Genomic DNA, 22238 nt, shown 5'->3' with positions numbered 1-22238 from the left:
ATGAAGAGGATAGCGATTTGTGTGCTGGCCAAATTGAGAAAGTAGAAGCCTCTAAAAGTGAAGAAATATATGAACATTATAGTGTTCATCCTTTGCATTCCAAGGAAGTCATGGGGAATGCTATTGAGTTGTTTCAAATGAAACAAGCTAAAGGGAGTCCCATTAGTGTTTGGGAGGAAACTTTGGAAGCTCGGTGTTTCCCACAGCTATTTCCCACAGGTCGAGGAGGAAGATATGATGAGCGACCTCATCAAATTCCTGCGTCTGAATACCGGACTTTACGATTGTATGCAGACGATCCTAGGTTTCGTCAATGCATTCCCTATTTGTTTCATCTCTTGTTTGAAAGCGATCTGTCTGGACTGTCATATGCAGTGAACCACATCTTAAAAAGTGGTATACAGATGCGAAATATCTCGGCAAGGGACTTTATGCATAAAGTCAATGTCCAAGACAGTATTTTGGATTCTCACTTAATTAATCTCATGGCGTGTCAGCGTGGTACTAATGAGTACTGGTACCGTCGTCATGGTGATTTAAAATGTATGCTGAGGAACTTAGGAACTCCAACATGGTTCCTCACTCTGAGCTGTGCCGAGTATGGCTGGGAAGACTTACTTGAATTTCTACGAGAGGCAAATGGAAATATTGAAAACATTGAATTCAAGACACCTGGAGAACTGTGTTCTTTGGATCCTGTGAATGTATGCAGGTACTTCAATCATAGATTTGAAGCTATGATGTCTTTCATCACAAATAAGAAGAATCCACCTCTTGGAGAGGTGTTGGATTTCTTCTGGAGAAAGGAGTACCAAGCAAGAGGTGGTCCTCATATACATATGTTGTTGTGGATCAAGGATGCACCTAAATTTGGAACAGATCCGGATGACTTAGTGATGAATTTCATAGAACAGTATTCTACGTGTGCTGTTCCAAACGCAACGGAGAAGAAAAGCCTAAGAGAACAAGTTCTACGTTTCCAAAGCCATCGTTGTGGAAAGTACTGTCGTCGTAAATTCAGAAACAAGGACAAGTTCTACACCAAATGTCGTTTCAACTTTCCACGACTGGTGATTTCTAAAGGAAAAGTGAACAGTTTGATGTCTTCACTGCGACATAATGTGACGAGGAAATCACCCAAAAATACATACAATTTGAAAAGGAACGAAGAGTCCAAGTACATCAACGACTACAACCCAGTGATTTTGTCCATGTGGAATGCTAACATGGATATACAGTTTGTGGGTAACAACTGTATGGCTGTGGCTCGGTATGTGACATCTTACATCACCAAAAAAGAAAAGACAGAACTGAAGGATATGTGGGAGGACATTTCCCATGAAAAGAGCCTCAGCAAGAAGTTGTACAGTTTCAGTCTGAAGATGTTGTCGCATCGAGAAATCGGAGCTTACGAATGTTCAGATCGATTGTCTTCAGCAAGTCTCTATGCCAAATCCAGGAGTATTGTTTGGGCGAGTCTTGGTCTTGCTGCAACGCGAAATCGGGTTCTAAAACCTGTCCGGGAAATTGAATATTTGGCAGAAAAGGAACCAAACAGTACCGACATTTTGAAGACCAACATGTTGGATACATATTATCCAAATCGAAGCAGTCACCTTGAGAATGTTTGTCTATATGAGGTTCTACAAAATTATATATTCAAGAGGAACATCAAAGAAGATATTGAGAAAGGAGTGTATGCTGTAATTGGAAGTGAGGGATGCCTGGTCAAGCAAAGAAAATGCCAATTAGTAAACCATCGAAAATTGAGTGGCGAATCTTCAGAAAAAAAGGAGTTTTTCTATTTAGCACTTTTGCAACTTTTCAAGCCTTGGCGTGCAGAAGAGGAACTGCTTGGAGATTTCCTCTGTTACGAAGACTCTTTCACTGCTGCTAAGGATAGCATAGAATGTCCTGCTTTTCCCAAATATCAAGAAATGCTAACTTTGGAAATTGAGCAGGAAGCAACGATTGCAGCCGAGATTGCCAGAGACAGTTCTCAGGACAGTCAGAGTTCTGTTTCATTGAGTCAAGATCCACTTGGAGGACCTATTATCGAAAATGAAGCTGCCACTGCTATGAATGAAGTGGAAAGAGCCATGGCACATGCTCAGGAGGATTCAGTTAACTTAGAAGACTTGGAAAAACAACTCAACGTTGAGCAGAGGAAAATATATGATGAAGTTACCAAGCAAATTGAGCATGGATTAAGTCATGAGAAGAAAGAGTGCTCATGTACATCGTTGAAGCCTGTCCTACTGTATGTGAGTGGAGAAGCGGGAACTGGAAAAAGTTTCCTCATTAAAGCAATTTCATGCTATCTGCAGGAAAGGACTGAGTCATCGCTGTCTTGTGTTGTCACCGCTCCTACTGGACTTGCAGCACATAACATTAAAGGTATTACTTTGCATCGTCTACTGATGCTGCCGGTGGAGCATGACAACAAATTACAATATCACAAGTTATCTGGGGATGCTTGCTGTGAAGTTTCAAGAGTCTTGAGGAAAATGAAACTACTTATCATTGACGAAGTAAGCATGGTTTCCAATGTCATGCTTGCCTTTGTGCATTTGAGAATGCAAGAAGTACTTAAAACTGAATATGATGTGTTATTTGGTGGCAAACACATCATTGTTTTCGGAGATCTTCTGCAGCTGACACCAGTAAAAGGAGAACCTGTGCTCAAAATACTCACGCATGAAGATACCAGGAAGTGCCTAGGGAGCATTGGCAACGTCAATATATGGTTAAACTTCAATTATGCTGAACTGCATGAAAATATGCGTCAGGCAAAAGATGAAGATTACAAGAATATTCTACAAGATATTAGAATTGGAAAAGTGACCGAGCATGGAAAAGAAGCTTTGAATGCACGATTACTTTCAAATTTATATCCCGAACAAGAGATTGTGGCTGAGAATATTTTTCAGAAAATTACTGAGAAGAAATCCGGAATATGTTTGATGCCAACTCTTGCAGAATGTGCCATCTTCAACATCAAAATGTTGAATTTAGAAAAGCAAGAGATTGTGAAACTTGAAGCTATTGACAAAATAGAGCACATGGGATCAACAATTATTTTGTCAGAAAATTTGAAATCAAAATTGGATTCATTAGAGAAGACTATATCTAAAACAGCGGGTTTTGAAAAGACTTTGAATGTGTGTTTAAATTGCCGAATCATTTTGAGAAGAAATTTACATGTTGAAAGAGGTCTGGTAAATGGATCAATGGGTAATGTTGTTGATTTTGAGAAGTACAGAAATAGAGATGGAATAGAATTTTTAAAAATTAAATTTGATGGCATTGAGGAAGTACAGCTAATTGGTCGTTGTTCTGCTAGGTTTTTGCTTGTTAAAGACTTATATGTTCGCCGTAAACAGTTTCCTGTTTGCTTGGCATATGCGGTAACAATTCATAAATCGCAAGGTTTAAGTGTAGACAGTGCATTGGTGAATATTGGCAGTTCTGTGTTCAAGGAGGGTATGGCATATGTGGCATTGTCACGAGTTAGAACTTTATCAGGATTGTACTTGATTGACTGTGATGTCACAAACATTTGTGCGGATCTAGATTGTGTTAAGGAATACAATAGGTTAAGAAGAGAGTATGCGCCACATTTGCCTCAATATCCTTTGTTTGAGAAACGTGTGGTAGGCCGCAAACGTAGAAATATCTGTAATAGTAGGGAGGTTGTTGCAAAAAGACTAAAAGTCAATGAACCGAAAATTGTTAGCAGAAAGAAAGTGGATTCTGTTGAAGATGTTGTCGGTTTTCAATTTGAAAACAGTTCTGGTGTCATCAGTGATGTCATCAGTGATGTCACTAACCATGTCATGAATGATGTAATATGTGACATCATCAGCAGTGGATTGCGGGTGCGCGATATATAGTTAGCGCATCTAACTATATATGGAATTTCAATGGTTTTATGCGAGTAAAATAAGGTTTTGTAAATGCAAATTCCTAACTATATATGTTCTATAACCAATGGTTTTTTCATTGAATATATATATATATATATATATATATATATATATATATATATATATATATATATATATATATATATATATATATATATATATATATATATATGCGATAGCCTTCACCACTGCAATCCTTTAGCAAAACAGACGAAAGCAGACCCAAAAATCGGTGCAAAGTTTTTACTTTATTGAAACCCCTTTTTGTTCTCCATGACGCGTTTCGGCCTTCAGGAGGCCTTGATATATATATACCAAGGTGTACTGGTGAATCCGTTGGTGGATGATTCAGACTGCGGGAGTAATTAGTAGGGGTGGGCGGAATTTGCAAGGTTGCGCTACGCAAAGCTCAGCGAAATGGTAAAAAATCTCCGCGAGCACGCAGAGTTCTGCGAACATACGTAATTGCTTGTTACGCCCGTTTGCAATGGTTTTTTCCTGTTCGCCAATGCTGTTTGCGTGGTCGGTGGGAAATATCTCGGGAACACGCATTTTGAAAGCACGAACAAGCAAAAAATTCCACGAAGCTGCGGATCGCAGAATTTTTTGCAATTCCGCGTTCTCCACAGAACTCCAAATTACCCAAATTCCGCAAGCGGAACTGAATTTATCGCCCAGGCCTAGTAATTTGATGTCTCATTGAATGTATGAGTGAGTGACTGATTGTGTGAATGTTTGTCTTAGACTGTCAGTTGGTGTCTAAGTGGCTGTATGGGTGTATGAGTGGGTACATGAGTGGCTGTATGGGTGATTGATTGGTTGTCTGAGTACCTGAATGAGTGTCTGAGTGTCTGTGTGGGTGGTTGAGGGGGTATGTGACTGCCTGTATGGATGGGTGGGTGGGTGAGTCCGTGGCTGTATGTGTGAGTGAGTGTGTGTATGGTTGTGCGAAACTGGGTATGTGAAAGGCAGTATAGGAGTGATGTGAATGTGAGAGTGGCTGTATGGTTCAGTGAGTGCTTGTGTCAATGACTGTGTAGGTGAGTGAGCAGGTGTGAGAATATGTATGAGTAAGTAAGTTGTTGTGTGGTAACTGAATGGGTGAGTTAGTGGCTGTGTGATTCACTGTATGGGTGAGTGAGTAGGTATGTGAGTAGCTATATAGGTGTCTGACTCAGTATGCGAGTTGCTGTATTGGTGAATGGGAATGTCAGTTGCTGTATTAGTGAGTGAGTGGGTGTATGAGGTGCTGTATGGTTGGGTGAGTAGATTTGTGGGTAGATCTATGAATCAGGGAGTGGTTGTGTAAATACTGGTATGGGTCTGTGAATAGGTTTGTAAAAGGTTGTGTGGTAGTGGGAGTGGGTGTATGAAAGGTTCTATGGGGATGTGAGTGGGTGCATAGGTGATTTTGCCATCCATTGTCCATGACCCAGCTACCTCATTAAAGCTGTATGTGGCCATTGTTCTGCCACTGCCCATCCTGCCTGCCCAATTAGTTAGCTTGCTGCACAATCCACTTCCTCCCTGCCCTCTGTTGTCCGAGTCTATGCACCAGCCCCTCCCTCCTGTCTGCATGGTCAGATGTGCTGCCACTGCCTTCCATTTAGCTCAATGCCCCAGTCCACTTCTCCTGCCCTCTGTTCACCAATTCTATGCAGCACCATTGTCCTCCTGTTTCGCCTCTGTGCTTATATTGCTGTCCCTAATCTCTTTTCTCCTGCTCTCTAAAGTCTGTGTGCATGCCCCTGATCCTTACTTTCTGCCCATCATATTCCATGGATCTGCCACCGTCCTATCTACTCTGAGGGTTCTGTTGAGCTGCCTCTGCCCCTCCCACATGCCTAGCATGGTCAGATGGCTGCCACCTGTCCCTGCCTGTTCAAGTTCCAAGCCCCTATTCCCTCCCACCTGTCATGCATGGTCCATTTTGCTTCCACTCCCTTCTAGCCTCCATGCTCTGCTGTGCTGCATGTGCTCCTCCTGTCTGCCCTGCATGGTCTGTTGTGAAGTCTCTTACCTTGCCCTCTTTTGTCTGTGTCCAGCCCCTATCCCCCCTTATGTACTCCATGGTCTTATTTGCAAGCCCCTGCCCCCTCCCTCTTGCCCACTATGCCTTTTGTGCTGCCACAGCCCCTCCCACCGGCCCGGTGTGGTCAGCTTGCTGCCCCTGACCCCTCATACCTTCTTTCCATTGTCTCTGTGTTTGCTATTATAGTCTCACTGTTGCCCTAAATGGTATGTTGCGCTTCCAGTGCCCTTCCCACCTGCCCTACATAGTCAGCTTGCTGCTTCTTCCCTGCCCCCTTTCCCCCTGCCCTCCATTTTCCATGTGCAGACCCTTATCGCCTCCCTCGTACCTTAATTGGCCTTCTGTCCTTCCCCTGCCCCCTTCCTCCTGTCCTTCATGGTCCGTTAAGCTGCAATTGTCTCTCCTGTCTGTCCACTATGGTCAGCTTGTTGCCTTTGCCTCTTCCCCTTTGCTCTCCTGTGTGATATATTGTGCTGCTGCAACTCCTGATGCCTGCCCAGTAAGGGTAGCTTAGAGCCCCTGTCCATCTTCCTTTTGCCCTCTCTTATCCAAGTCTGTGTTCCTACCCCATTCATCTGTCTACCAGGTTCCAACACACCAAACTACCCAACATTTTCCACTTGGTAAAAAACTTGGGGAATCAATTTTCCCCATTGACTTATATTGAAAAAGAGGAGATTTTAGGCAGGAGACAAATAAAATAAAGGTCTTTTGGGCTTAAAAATATCGGGAGTCTCCAGCCATAATCGGGTCTGTTGGCATGCATGGTTGCCCTGCCACTGCCTCTTACATCTGCCCTCAATGGTCTTTTATATTGCCACAGCCTCCCTTGCCTGTACTGCATGGTTGGTTTGTTGCCCCTGCCCCCTTTTCCATGCCCTCCATGATCCGTTGTGCTGCCCCTGCCCCTCCCGCCTGCACAGAATTATCATCTTGTTGCCTCTACTCCCTCCTCAATGAGAGGGTCATATTCCCATAGAAATTATGGTTGGTTAGTGCACTAAACAACTAAAATGAGGACATATTTTCTCAAAAAGCAACAAAGCACTTTGAAACAATTTGCTATCTTAATAGTTTTTTTTATCCAGTTGATCACTTGATTATATGTTACACTTAAGGGAGAGGATATGGTGTTAAAGCCAGAGCTGCAGACTTTGCAACTGGGGAACAAGATTTGAGTTTTGGCGTCAGCTTAACATCCTGTGATTCTGGACGAATCACTTAATCTCCCCATGCCTAAAATCAAAATGAATGTATTCTTGTGTAATGTAACAGATGCTCACGTAAAGCACTCCTATACCTCTTCGGTCAAGTCTGCACTATATATAAAACTGCAAAAAAACTAAATAAGTACATGTTTTGCTCACTTCTGTCATTGCGCTACACCTGGGCTACATTTGGGTGATATTTGCTATATTAGGGCTCTTTTTTCTCCAGTGACAATCTTGGAAGACTTATTTGTTATAAAGCTCCCTAATTTCATCATTTACTGCAGTATCCTCAGTAGAAAATGCTTTCAGTTTTCTACTTTGACTCCATCAAGATAGCTTTCATACGTGCCACACCTTTGTCATAAAAACAGAATGTTAGCACTGTGGTCGCTCATTAGAACACTGTAGTAAAACTGCTTATCACAAGGGAGTTAACCGGCAGTCTGCTGCTGTTGTTGAAAGTGCATGTTTCAGTCTGCATGTTTCAGTTTGCATGTCAAAATGTTTTAATAAAACAGAAGAGGAAGATATTTGAGAACTCACTTAAGATGGGTCCTACATTTTCTTTCTACAGCACTAACTATAATTTATATGACAAACTGAACCCCATCATTTTGTTCCTTTCTAAATTAAATGTGTTGAGTTTTACCAGTTGGATTCAATCAACATGGCTTCAGGTGTGCCATATTTTTGTCGTAAAGGACACTTTCAGCACTCTAGTAGTTCTTTAGAAAACTCTGGGAGGCTGCAGTAGAACACAAAGGAATCTACTGTCAGAATTAATTTAGATATGGCTGAGAAAGATAGTGTGATTTTACAGAAAAATATGCTCTCATTTTAGCTACTGGAGCACCTTCCATAACCTCTGTGGGGAAATCATGAGAAAATAGTTTTCTCTCAAACATGATTCTTGTAATCACAGCAGAAGGCTTATCCACAGAGTAAAGCCACATTATAACACACCAAGATTCCTAAAATTAGTGTAATACCTTCAACAAATGATTTATTTTGTAACTAAAATCTGCTATCGCCCTTTATATGTTCTTTTTGTGACACTAAAATCTGACATTCACTACAATGCTTTTCAATAGGGTGCTATCATGTATATTGGTCCCAAGATGGCTGCCAACACTTCCTGGTTGAAGTGTTGGCAGCCAATCAATTTTCTGTAGGGTCTCACTAGGCTGTTGGGTTCCCAGATATCCATATTTTGTTAACTTAAATATCTATGAAATTACTGAACAGATTTACACCAAATCACAAAAAGCACACTTTCTGGACCAACATCAAGCTTTTAGCCAAATTTGGTGTCATTCTGTTCTGCGTTTTGGGCTGTAGTTGTGTATAAATTTTTTTAAATCTCCTTAAATATAACATGACGAAAAGGCGTTTTGGGACCCCCCTTTTTCTTGGCCCCCGCTTGACCGATCACCTCAAAACTTTCAACACAGCAGCTGAACCAAAAAAGGGGAAGATTTTTGAAAATGTTGTGCAGATTTGTCAGGCAGAGCCAAAGTTATTTACAAAACAAAAACGCTTATCCAATAAAATTGTATGAAAAGAGAGTAAGCACCACTCTGATTTGCATCCTTGCAAATCCAGATCCGTAGTGATGGTGAGGATGACGCTAATGGTAACTTAAACCAGGCATACCTGCTGATTCAGAAGTCTATCCATCCCTGTCCACAACACTCATACACTAAGTATAGTGAGAGCAACATAGATCTTTGTGAATTCGCCAAAGAACTGCTAAGAGAAAGAAAAACAATGGTGCCTAAAGTTTCTAAAGTTGCTTTAGCCATGGCAAGTGTGATAGGAATTCCTGCCAATGTATTAATTGTGACATTTTATCTGCTGGAAAAGGCCAAATGAAGACACCTGAACAGTTGTGATATCATCTTAGTTGCTCTGGCAATCTCTCTCACTTGCCTTGAGTGCGCTATGCTGGGACAGTCTTATGCTTATTACGTGGTTCCTGGCATACTACGTCAAGTTACAGCATGGTCTTGCAGCTGTTGTTCCTAGTTCAGTGCCTGTCTCTCTGACTTCTACTGCGTGAAGATCGTGGACTTTAACAACCCCCTCTTCTTCTGGTTAAAGCAGAGGATCTCTAAGTTAGTACCCTGGCTGCTTATGGGGTCTGTGATAGGATCATTGGTCCTCAGCATCCCGTCCTACTGGAGATCTGACAGAGAATATCCTCAGAATTCAACAACTAATCTCAAAGCAAACACTACTCTCATGCATGTAGTTCCGACATGGGTAAACTCATACATGTATGCAGTAGGTACATTTGGCGTCTGCTTGCCTCTTCTTTTTGTCATTGCTTCCATCACAATTATCCTCACATCCCTCTGCAGACATACCCAGAAGATGAAAATGAAGGCTTCAGGGTTCAGCCAACCTCGGCTTGATGCTCATTTTAGAGCTGCCAAAATGGTGGGATCTTTCCTATGTAACTGTGTTTTAGTTTTAGTGGCACAGTGTCTCATTCTGTGTCTTCCTTACCCTTCCGTTAGTTTCATTTATGAGATGGTTATTGCCCTTACAGTTCCTGCTCAATCCACTGTCTTGATTCTTGGGATCACCAAACTGAGGCAAGCACTCATTAGGATCATCAATCCTTGGAGAAAGTGAAGAGCTCCCAGGAAAGTACATCTGAGAGGATGGGTGCTTACATTTCTAAGGATCAACTTTGATAGAAAACACTCTTTATTATCTGTGATTCTTAAATATGATGAGTTTGTCTGTACTGCTTTTCAGTCAAAAAACCTGGTACTTCAGAAAAAAGGAATCTTGTACATCTTTTGATACTCAAAAATAACATTTTAAACATTTGAAAAGCACCAAAAAAAAATATGTTTAGAATTTCAGATATTGTTCCATTCACTTCATAGCCATGTCATTTCACACTAGAAATGCATGTTTGGAAATGTTACATGTACAAACTAAATCTGAATGTATTACCATGTCATTTCCTGACATTCAATGCAAATTTACAACTGCAGAAAGCATTTGAAAGGTGTGTAGTGTAAAAGGGAAAGGAATATTTGTAAAATGAATTTAAAATACAGATATTTGACTAAAGGTACAGTGTGCAGTGTGTTATGTGCATTTAGTTACAAAAGGAGGTACAATAAGGGCACAGAGATGTGCAATTGCACTGGGCTGGGTTGCTACTGGTAAAGAGTATAATGTTTTTATTTCATTCAAATTGTCTCAACTGAAAAGTAAAAAACAACTATTTATCTTGTTGGAAAGTTGGTACCTGAAACAGTGCTGTAGCAAGAACTTTTGCCGCCAGGTGAGACTTTATGCCCTTCTTTTCCTAAATGATTCAGTAATGCAATAGTGTCAATGATACAGTCATTTTGGGTTCTAGACGCCACCAAGAGGTCATCTATGTATTGCACCAGGACTGATTTTCCGTGCAATACCAGGGATTCAAGACATTTCTTTAATATCTGATTAAAGATCGAGGAGCTTTCTGTGTACCCTTGAGGGACAAGATTCCAAACGTAGACATGGTTGTCGAATTTGAAAGCAAAAAGATATTTGCTATCTGGATGCAATGTGATGGAAAAGAAGACGTGACACAAGTCTATTACAGTGAACCATCCAGCTCCCCATGGTATCTGTAATAGAATCACCGCAGGGTTTGGCACAACTGGACAGCATGGGACAACAATCTTATACATTTTTCGTAGGTCCTGTACGACCCTATATTTCCCACTCGGATTCTCGATGCCAATTATCGGTGAATTACATGGACTGCTCATTATTTCTTGTATAATTCCTGTTTCAGTCAATCGTTTTATTTCTTCTGCAATTCCTGCTTTTATTTCTGGGCTCATTCTATACTGTCGAGTGTTTGGGTATTCACCACCATCTTTCACCACTACTTTGATTGGGTCAACATTTGCCATTAAACCTACATCTTTTCCTGTAAAATCCCACACTATAGGATCCACGGTATGTTTCAGCTCATCTGGTATGTCCTCTACAGTCAGCTTTTTGATTTCTGTTTCTGGCTTTGCTAACATCAATTTATAAACTCCATCCTCATCAGGAGTCTGAATTTCTACATCATTTGGGGTACAGAAAATGGTGCAATTCATTTTACACAACAAATCTCTTCCCAGCAGATTCACTGGGCTCGAGTCACACACGACAAATGTGTGCATTTCTTTAAAATTACCTATTCTAACTTCCATTGGTTCAGTTACAGGGGTACTAATTTGTTTATTAGAAACACCCACTACTTGGATCGCTTCTCCCGAGAGGGGTAGGTTTGGAACGTCTGCTGTTCTCACAGTAGAACGGGTAGCGCCTGTATCCAATAAAAAGGTCACATCATTTCCCTTGACTTTCCCTTCAATATATGAACCAGACTGATCTACCGGCAAGGATGCGCCAAGTACGCACTCATCTTTCTCCCCTCTCAGGCACCATCAATCTGAGTCGTCAGCAAAGAATGTGTCACTCAAAAGAAATTGTGATGCTAATGGGTCTGCTCCACTATTTCCCTCCCAATCTGTGGTTTCCACACTGTATCTTGATTTGCTCTTAGACTTTTGCATAGGGGCAAGGGGTAACTGGTTTTGTATTACCTGCCGCTGCTGCTTCCTTTGCACCTCATTCTGCGTCTGCGGATTTAAAGGATTATTAGGCACAATGTTTTTATTCAATACCTCCTTGCACTCGTTCCTCCAGTATCCCAACTTTCCACATCCATGACAGGGAAATTTCTTTTTGGCTTCTTCTCTGTTAAACTTTCCTTTATATTTTCCCTCACTTCCATCTCCCTGGCCTCCTGCTGTTCCAGCATTATTTGATATATTACTCAACTGGAGTTCCTGTTGTTCTGCCAATTTTACCTGTGCCCACATTACCTTTTCTTCCAAATTCTTTATTTTGTAATCCAGCTAGTCTTCACAATATTTTGCATATTTCAGGATTTTATCTATAGGCTTGGCCTGCCAGCATATTTTATGATCTTTGATCCATTGCGAAATTTCAGGTCTCAGGCCAGCACAAACCGATAGATGAAATGGGTCATGTCTTTTGTGTCAATGTTTTCCAGCCCACTATACTGTTTGAAGATCTGCAAGAGACTTCCTTGTATGCATGCACAGATTCAGCTTTATTCTGAGTAGTTCTATAGATTTTAGTCCAATCAGTTTCTTTTGGGGGAACTTTCCCTTTCAGGTACATTATCACTTGATTATATTTTTTCATAACCTCATTGGACAGGGCTCCTGTTTTCGGGTCTCTGGGGTATTCTTCACTGGGCCAATCAATAGCTATTTTCCATTCTGTCACAAATCAACTGGTACCACAGTGTCGAACAACCCATCTAAATCCTCCAGTAAAACCTTTGACACCTTTACAAATATTTCGACCTGTCTGTACCATACCATAGGTTTTTCTCGCCTTTTTGACAAAATCATTTGTAAATGATAAAATATGCTGCCGGGACCATGGAACATGCACAAACCCTCCCCCAGGTACTTCTCTCATGGGATACAGTTGTTCTACCTTTTCAGGTTCTCTTAGCAAAAATTCTGAAGTGGGTTTCTTTTGTTTTGTGTGCACTTCCTCCTTTTTCTTAGCCCACCTGTCTCTCCACCTTTCTAAGTCACCCCATTTTTGCAACACATTCATCAGCTCTTTGATCTGGACTTTTCTCCCCGACACATTCATGTTTTCTAAATCTTCGTCAGTAAATTCAGCTCTGTAAGGTTTCTGCAAAACTATTGATCTGCCAATGTCAATTCCCATATCCATTGCTGCATCCATTAATTTCTCGTGGAATACTCTGGTGTTTTTAGTAATGCTCTTACATATAAATAGTAATTCATCATCTGTAAATGTGTTTAACCTTTCCAATCCCACATTTCCGGACATCATTTCTTCCAATACAATCCTTAATTTGTATATGTCCAATATTTTCTTTGGTGTTGACTTAGGTTTTTCTATTTCTCGGGACCAACTCTCTATTCCTTCTGGGGTAACTACCATTGCATTTATCGTACCTGAGGATGCTTCCATCCGTACCTCTCTAGAACATCCAGGTGTACTTTTTCTAGCAGAATTTGCGTCTGGCTCTCTGATGGGTAAATCCATAAGGGAAATCACTGACTCACATTCACTTTCTTGATCATCTACTATTAAGGTCTCCTTTCTAGGCTGTACTACAGGTGTGGTCAGGACAGGGGCTTTTTTTAGACTAGGTTGTTTATCCCCATATAAGGGTACAACAGGGCCAATTGTAACTGGAATTGTCAAAGCTTCAGGTCTCGTATTTAACACGGACATTTTCTGAATTAACTCAGTTCTTTGTTTCTCCAGTGCTTCCTTTTCCTTCTCTTTTAGCAATTTTTCTAATGGTTTCTCATGCAGAATTTGTGGAACTAAAGGTGGAGCACAAAACGGAGCACTTGGAGTAACTATTCTTGATTCTTCATGGTAAGGTGGTGGATTTTTCATTAACAAATCCTCCATATAATCATCATCCGAATCAGCACTTGTCATTAAAGGTCGTGTTTTCTCTACACATTTAATCACAGGAGATTTCTCTAGTTCTCGTACAGGGTATAATCCTTCCACTAACATGGACTGCCCCCACTGTTTAATCAATTTGTCTCTGGTCTCTTTTGGATTTCTAGGTTAAAACTTACTCCAATTTCGATTGCTTCTAGGCCTATCTCGTCCATAAGCCTCAGTCTCCCATTCCTCTAACGCCTCATACTGTGTTAGTCTGGGTCTGGGATCTAGTTCATTCATGCGAGTTCTTAGATTGTACAAAACTCGACCATTGAAACTACCATTTTCAGGAAAAGCTAATACACCATCATCTTTTGTGTATTTCATCCAGTTCTCTAACCAAACACAGGTGTGATAACACCTTTCGACCATCATGAAATATGTGGGTGCATTAAGTGGTGGAATGATAATTCCTTCTCTAGTTTTAATCACTTTGTCTTTCTTAAAGAAATTCTTAATTCTTTTGAAAAACGAAATTGTTTTCATTTCTCTGTACATAATATTAGGTTTACCACTAATGTATTGTTCGTGTGCAAACCCTTAATGCCTTCTGTCAGGTTGAATACCTTCAATCGGACCTATATGCCACATATACCACAAACCACAATTTTTGCAGTAATACTCAATTTTGTTTTCAAAAATACTTCCAATTCTAGTGCGTTTCTTATTTTCAGTGACCAATTAAAATCTAAGGTTCAAATTATTTCAACCAATAGTTGCGCGGCTTTTCTTGTGAGATGCGTTCTCACGCACCTGTTTTTCACCCCTCCTTAACAATTGCTATCTCGCTACACCCGCTGTCTCAACCAATACCAGCGCAGCTCTGAGTGACGTCAGTGCAGCTCCGCGACTGACTCCCTCCTTTGCAGTTTTCATAAATTTAACAACGTAAAAACATTCCTCAATGTACCTGAGTGACTAATTCAAAGGACAGACAAGTTTCATATACTGCAAGTAAATCCCTTCTGCTTACTCTTCATATCATGCGAGTAGATCCCTTCCGCCTACCCTTCATTCAAGCATTAAAGTACAGCTACTTCCCTGGCCTTACCTACTCCCAGGCTATTTACAAGACCAAAGTTTCACCAGCGAACTCCTCTGCTGACAATTAAGCTTAGAAGAACCTGCTACTCCTTCCGTGTGACCCTTTCTAGGGGATATCACACTAAAAGTTTTGCCAGCGAACTCTTTTCCATCATTTATTCACACATGCATTCCGAAAAACCTAAACAGTGCTTCCAGTTTTACTTAACCATGCAGTGAATTCCTACGGGTAAGGGACCTCACTACAGTGTGACTTCCAGTTACCACCTGCTTATTCTGCCCCCGGGGATTCCAGACAAGACATAAAACAAGTACAAACAATTTAGGTTAATACATAAAATAAAATTTTCAAAATACCTTTTCAAATATAAAATACAATTTTGATCGATCAATAAACTAGCTAACCTACTATCTACCTACCTATCTTAACTAAACCCTAACCAACCTACTAAAGCCTAAATATGATGTATCGATGTGCTTTCCCTTGCACTGGTGCACAATTGGCTGCAATGTGACAGCGCAGACAACCCTGCACCATGGTGCAAGGGTGCCTGCACTGCGGGGATGATTGCTTTTTGACGGGAGGAACACATTCCTGCACAAAAACAATAATTGGTGGTGTTTCCTCTTTCTATGTATGCTGCAGAATGCAACATGCATAGAAAGAGGAAAAAATTAGGGGAAATAAAACTATTTCTCCTTGTTGCGCCTCCTTGCGCTTCCTCTGCAGAGGCGTTAGAATGTGATGCATTCCCGGAATATGAAACCTTATAAATGAGGGAATGTGTCAAGTTCCATGAATGTTGCCTGGGAACACCCATAAAAAAAACACCCATGGCATGCCTCTTTCACACAAAGTGATGAGCAAAATGGGCTGTATTCACAAGGCACTTTGAAATGCCACACAGGGTGGCTTTGTAAATATGGGCACGCACACTACGTGGCTGGTGAGTCAAAAAAAGTGACGCACTGATGGTTAAATAAGCCCCTTAGTTTACGGACCTCTGCTGTGAATTGCAGCCCCTAACACCTCCCCCGAGTGTAGCCTCATCCATTGTAAAAACTTTCTAAAAATAAGAATTGAACTAGAACTGCCTGTGACTCCATTTCTAAAATAGGGCTAGCTGGTTCTTTGAGTGGTTGTCAGGGGCTCTGAGCAGGTTGCCCATGGCACATATCACATGAACCTGGACAGATGTAGAGGCTGTGATATGGTCTTCTTGTCTGACCATGTCTAACAAAAGCATGCAGGTAACTCTGTGGACAAATGAGATCCTGTTTAAATTGGCTGGGTCCTACTAAGGCCTTATGATTTACTTGGAGATCCAAAAGGAAGTCTTCCTTTTATTGCTGAGGCGTTTAAAACCTAAAAAATATAATAGGGTGCGAGGGAGCCAAACTCACAATATTTGCTGATCCCCTGGTGCGGCACGTCTCTCCTCATATTGGCATCCTCGAGCATGCTCAAACATGTAAACACACATACACTTTCTCTTTACTTTCAGTGGAATTTTGATTTTTTGCTTCTTGAATATTATATAAACTATCTCCCACCAAGGCACATAAAAGATGAATCCTACAATGGTACCGCTTGGATTAACAGTTTTGCACATGCTATGGGCATGCTGTCCACCATGGCACTGGGGTTCTGTTCTGTTCTGGTGAAAGGCCCTGGACCTCCTCTAAAATCACAATACAATGGTTCTTTTCAGCAGCATATAAGTGTAGAGGGGGGAAAAATGTGTTATTATTGCCAAATCAATTCAACAAGAAATTCTTTGACACATAGTAGCCACCAACAACTAGGTATGGTTAGTTTGTTTATTAGAAAGCAAAAAATAAATGAACATAAAGACACCTCAAGAAGAGATTGTAAAAATACATTGGAATTAGCATGAAGCTAAACCCACGCATCCAGTGAAGTCAATGCAGCATAAACAAAAAAATGAATTCAAGAAATAGAATGCAGAGGATCAGAAAGCATGACTTCAAATTTCCCTGCATCGAGGATTGATGAATATACATCATTAATCTGTCCTTACACTAATTTTAAGATGACATCCCCACTTAACCATCTTCAGGAAGAGGATAAATACTGTCGGCATTTGGAGCCTTCTAAGAAGTTTCTCCACCATTGATTGGTTGCATAGCATAAAGCTATTGCGACATAGTTCGTTCTAAGGTGCTCTTTCTCCAAAGTCAGGAAAAGAAGTGGGCGCTTTCTCTACTCCCAACAATTCAATATCAAGAACACATTTCCCCTAATCCCTTTCAGATCACGCCATCCACTCTGGTACTGACCTAAAGGTAGGTAGGTAGATATATATATATATATATATATATATATATATATATATATATATATATATATATATATATATTTTATTTGCAATACAAGGGATGCGGCACTCTTGGATGGATTTCAAAGCTTATTTTATTTGAAGCGTTTTCATCCCACCAACGCGTTTCAGCCAAACTAGGCTTTTGTTATGGTCAGTAAGTCTCTCTTTACTTTCCCTATTTATTATCCTATGTCTGCCATCAAGTGGCATTGTGGGATATGTAGTTTTACACATATTCAAACAAACTTTACACACAACAGAAAGACATTAGAGCTTCATGGCATTACATTACATTGCTTTTATATCTAGCATGCATTGTTTTTAGACAAGCCAGTAGTTATCGATAAATTCCTATCATGCAAGACAGAATACGCGGTCTATGTGCTGGAGTGCTCCTGTGGGCTGCAGTATGTGGGGAGCACCAAGCTGTCAGTCCACAAGAGAGTGCTCCAGCACCTTAGAGCAATCTCCAATTCCGATGCGACTTACCCCATGGCACGCCACTTTAAAGAGGTCCATAACAACGACTTAGACAAATTAAGATACTTTGTAGTGGATGCTGTATCACCACCCAGAAGGGGAGGAAATTGGGAGGCTACCCTGAGGTGCTTGGAGACTAAATACATACTGGACCTTGACAGTAAAAATCCTAATGGTCTGAACACAACAGAGGATTTGCATACTTGGTTGTGATCTGAATTAAAACCTTGATCCATCTTTCCAAATGTGTATAACTTTTACGTATGAGACATATTAAGTAGAAGTATCAACATACTGTCAGATTTACCAAGGCATTCTTACCTGTTCGGTCTTGACTCTTACCTGTAAGGATCTTGGTAGTGTTTCGCAGAGACATTATGGGCCAAACTCCCAGAAACCCTATCCTACAACCAGTGACTTATCTTAAACACTAAAGGTTGGTGATAGTAGTTCGGGAAGAGGGCTGTATTCGGACGCTAATGGAATTTCATGTAGTTGACCCGCGAAGCAACAAGAAGCACCCTTGGAAAAGATTCTACTAAGTTTGTCTTTAACACCTTTTGGTACTAACTACAGACTAAGGGGGTCATTAGGATGGCGGACGGCCCGAGGTAGAGGGACCGTCCGCAGGGGCAGCGGCGGTCCCTCCATGCCAATTAGGATGTGACCGCCACCCCGGTCACATCCCATATCTTTAACCTTGCGGCGGGTGCTGGTGCAAGGTTAAAAATGCATGTGTTTCATTTACATGCACAAAGTGGCAGGCACTGCAAGGTGCCTGCCGCTTTGTGCATGCAAATGCAGAATGGTACCCCCCATGTGCACCCCCTACCCCCCCTTCACCCTGGGGGCCCGCAACGGGCCCCCAAAGAAAAGACCGTATGCGGAAAGGCATGTCCTGCAGCATATCCTAATATGGCTGGCGGTGTCTGATAGACACCGCCACCATATTAGAGCTTTTCCGCCACGGTAGGAAGGTGACTGCGGCGGAAAAGCGGCGGACGGTCTTCCCGTCCGCTGATGACCCCCCAGCAATCCTAATGTGGCGGGGGGGTCTTTTGTTGTACTGCAGCAGTGAATCCGCATAATCCGGGCCGGCGGTGGCTTCCACCGGCCCGGAGGATGCGGATTCACCGCAATTCCAATGACCACCTAAGTTATTATCCTTAAAGTCAAAAATTCCTACCTGTGATCTACTAAGGTGGGCTTCGCGTCCAAGATGCCATCGTGAGTGGCATTCAGTAGTTGTGGAAGTTGTCGGTTGGGATGAAGTTCTTTTGGAGTAAATGTTGATTGAATCAGTGAAGCCAACAACAAAGTAAGAGAGGTCTAAACTGGTCAAGCTCACGGCTGCCATAGACGTGGAGCAAAAAAGATAAGCAAGATATTGATGATCACAGTCACTCTAGTTGAGTGGGATCACAGTCACTCTATTTGAGTAGGAAAGCCCTCACACACCGACCTAGTCAGTGTCATGCTTCATCATCGGGCCCCACCGAAGAGACCGAGTGTCTCTTCGGTGTGCTGCGACGCCAGAAAGACTGCGGAGCTGGTTGTGTGGGGAGGAAGTGTTGTGAAGGTTCTCAAATTAAAAGTGACTAATAGGGTATCGAAAAAAACTTTAATAAGTGATCCCTAAGACACGTGTAAGTGGTAATATGTGTCTGAATTTAAAAGCCAAGGTTATTAGGATCTAATTTAAATTCAGCTAAATACCACAAATTTGTTAAAATCAGTCAACATGTTTCTGCCTTTGTGGTATATATTCACCATGGCATTCTTCAGGACTATAACCCCGGCGGTATGGACACTCTAATAGTCCACCCTGACCTGGGGACGTGAAAGTGAAAAGGAAAAGTGAAAAAAGTGCTTAAAATGGGAGAGCAATTTGCTCAATCCAAAAAGCCCCAAAATTCGGGGTATATCAGCACTTTAAAATAGGGCGCTACTTGCACCATGGGTCTCGGGAGGGGGGTTGGAGCGCGATTGGCACATCGCCCTCAGCGCTCTCAGCCCGCTTTCAAACCTACTGCAACCCTCTAGACCGGACCCCGACGATGATCATCGTCGGGGTCCGGTCTAGAGGGTTGCAGTAGGTTTGAAAGCGGGCTGAGAGCGCTGAGGGCGATGTGCCAATCGCGCTCCAACCCCCCTCCCGAGACCCATGGTGCAAGTAGCGCCCTATTTTAAAGTGCTGATATACCCCGAATTTTGGGGCTTTTTGGATTGAGCAAATTGCTCTCCCATTTTAAGCACTTTTTTCACTTTTCCTTTTCACTTTCACGTCCCCAGGTCAGGGTGGACTATTAGAGTGTCCATACCGCCGGGGTTATAGTCCTGAAGAATGCCATGGTGAATATATACCACAAAGGCAGAAACATGTTGACTGATTTTAACAAATTTGTGGTATTTAGCTGAATTTAAATTAGATCCTAATAACCTTGGCTTTTAAATTCAGACACATATTACCACTTACACGTGTCTTAGGGATCACTTATTAAAGTTTTTTTCGATACCCTATTAGTCACTTTTAATTTGAGAACCTTCACAACACTTCCTCCCCACACAACCAGCTCCGCAGTCTTTCTGGCGTCGCAGCACACCGAAGAGACACTCGGTCTCTTCGGTGGGGCCCGATGATGAAGCATGACACTGACTAGGTCGGTGTGTGAGGGCTTTCCTACTCAAATAGAGTGACTGTGATCCCACTCAACTAGAGTGACTGTGATCATCAATATCTTGCTTATCTTTTTTGCTCCACGTCTATGGCAGCCGTGAGCTTGACCAGTTTAGACCTCTCTTACTTTGTTGTTGGATATATAACCGGGGATTAAGAGAGTGTCTTTGGAATCTCCCTATCTCTCTCTTTGTTGTTACATGAATCAGTGAAGCGTCAATTGTTCTGGGACAAAACAGCAAAATTAAATAGTGAGTATTTTCCTTAGCGTTGTCTCAAAACCTATCTATTGCCAACAGTATTTCTACTAGATTCACTTTCGTGGACTTACTTGTTTAATCTTTTACTCAAATGCTCCTCACAACGAACACCTTCTGGAAATGGATTAAATAAGAGCCAAAAAACATACAAACTTTCTTATGTATAATATATACTTTAAATGTTCATAAATGTTCTCAAAGTATTAAAGTTCACATCTCCCTTTTCTTTCTTTTTTTTAAAAAAAAAGGAATTTCCAAAAATTGTTCTTTTTTCTTTTTTAAGGTACCTCTCTTGCGATGGGCACCTGAAGAAAATAAGAATGCACCTTCGTTTTTCTTCTCCTTTAAGTTTCATCTTGCAGGTTTGAAGCAGAGTTGAAGACTCTGGAAGCCAGAATTAAACCTGAAAGTTCCCTGGAAAATGAAGACTCCGAGTCCCTGCGCGATGTTTCGCCAAAGAGATCAGGAAGGCTAAGCAAGTTCTAGAGCTTGGGTGTGGCTTTAAATACTTCTGCCACACCCAAGCACGTTCTCCGGTTCAAGCGCGTAGAGGCGTCCTCACGCTGTATTCAGGAAATCACACAATGCGAGAGAAGCCGCACACGTGAGCATTTCCTTGCATGCTTTTTTTCCCCTTTTTTAAACACGGAAGACAAAGCAGGTGATTACAAGTGTCTTTGAGGTTCTTCGAATTGCCTGAAGTGTAAAACACCCTCTCTGTATACCAAGCAAGCAAATTACTTCAAACGTCTCGCCAATGCTTTTGCCAACAACCATTGATAAAGCTAAATACAACATTGCTTTTTTCCCTCCAAAGAAAGCCACGCAAATCATGCCCATTCCCCCATCTCGCAAATTGTTGAACAAACACCAAAACTCCCAACACATTAACACTTTGAGGTGCAGGATGCACGGGATAGGGATGGGTTTTTATAGGGAGCAATATGTAATCCCCCATATTTTTACATGCAGTGCCTACGTTGTTCATGTTTTAACAGTTGGTAGTTGCTAGGGTAGATTCATGACATATACTTATCCCTTAGGGCTCCTGTGAACACAACGCTATAGGAATAAATATATTCGTGCAGGGTGTATCTTCCACTGTTGTTCATATAAATATAAAATCCTAAAAAAAACTTTATGTAACACTTTATTCCACCAGAAGAAAGCTTGTTTTTGTCTCTCTGTCTTTCCTATTCTTCATTGGGCTACTGAGGCCATTCTGGCGGGCTGGCTTCAGTATACCCATAATGTACCTATTTGCACATTTACACCTTTTTATGATGCAGTTTATAGAGTATGCAGGCAATGGATGATAGACAACTACACAAAAAAGGTCGCAACACTTTCGCACATTTTTGTTCTCACATCGGATAGAGGCGAATCAGCAAAATATTTAACCCGAGCAGCTTAAATGGCTATCCACCAGGGCCAGGTGGCGGATATGATTTAGTTCATGAACTTGTTTATAAGGTTTTTACCTTTGTGGTATTATATTCAGGTGTTTTTATACATGTAATTAGCATATTTTGCACATAGTATAATAAGAAACATGTTATAAGATTTATAGTTTTAAACATGTTTGTGGACCTATACCCTGTTCATGTATTGCACATTTTGCACACGATATGCACTGATAGGATATTAGGATTATGGTATTTTGGTATTTTGCATATTCAATATGAAATTTGCGGAGCGCCAGTACATACATGTGGTGACA

The sequence above is a fragment of the Lissotriton vulgaris genome, unplaced genomic scaffold (assembly GCF_964263255.1).
Source record: "Lissotriton vulgaris unplaced genomic scaffold, aLisVul1.2 SCAFFOLD_1588, whole genome shotgun sequence".
Classification (NCBI taxonomy): Eukaryota; Metazoa; Chordata; class Amphibia; order Caudata; family Salamandridae; genus Lissotriton; species Lissotriton vulgaris.
This window is presented reverse-complemented; position numbering follows the sequence as displayed.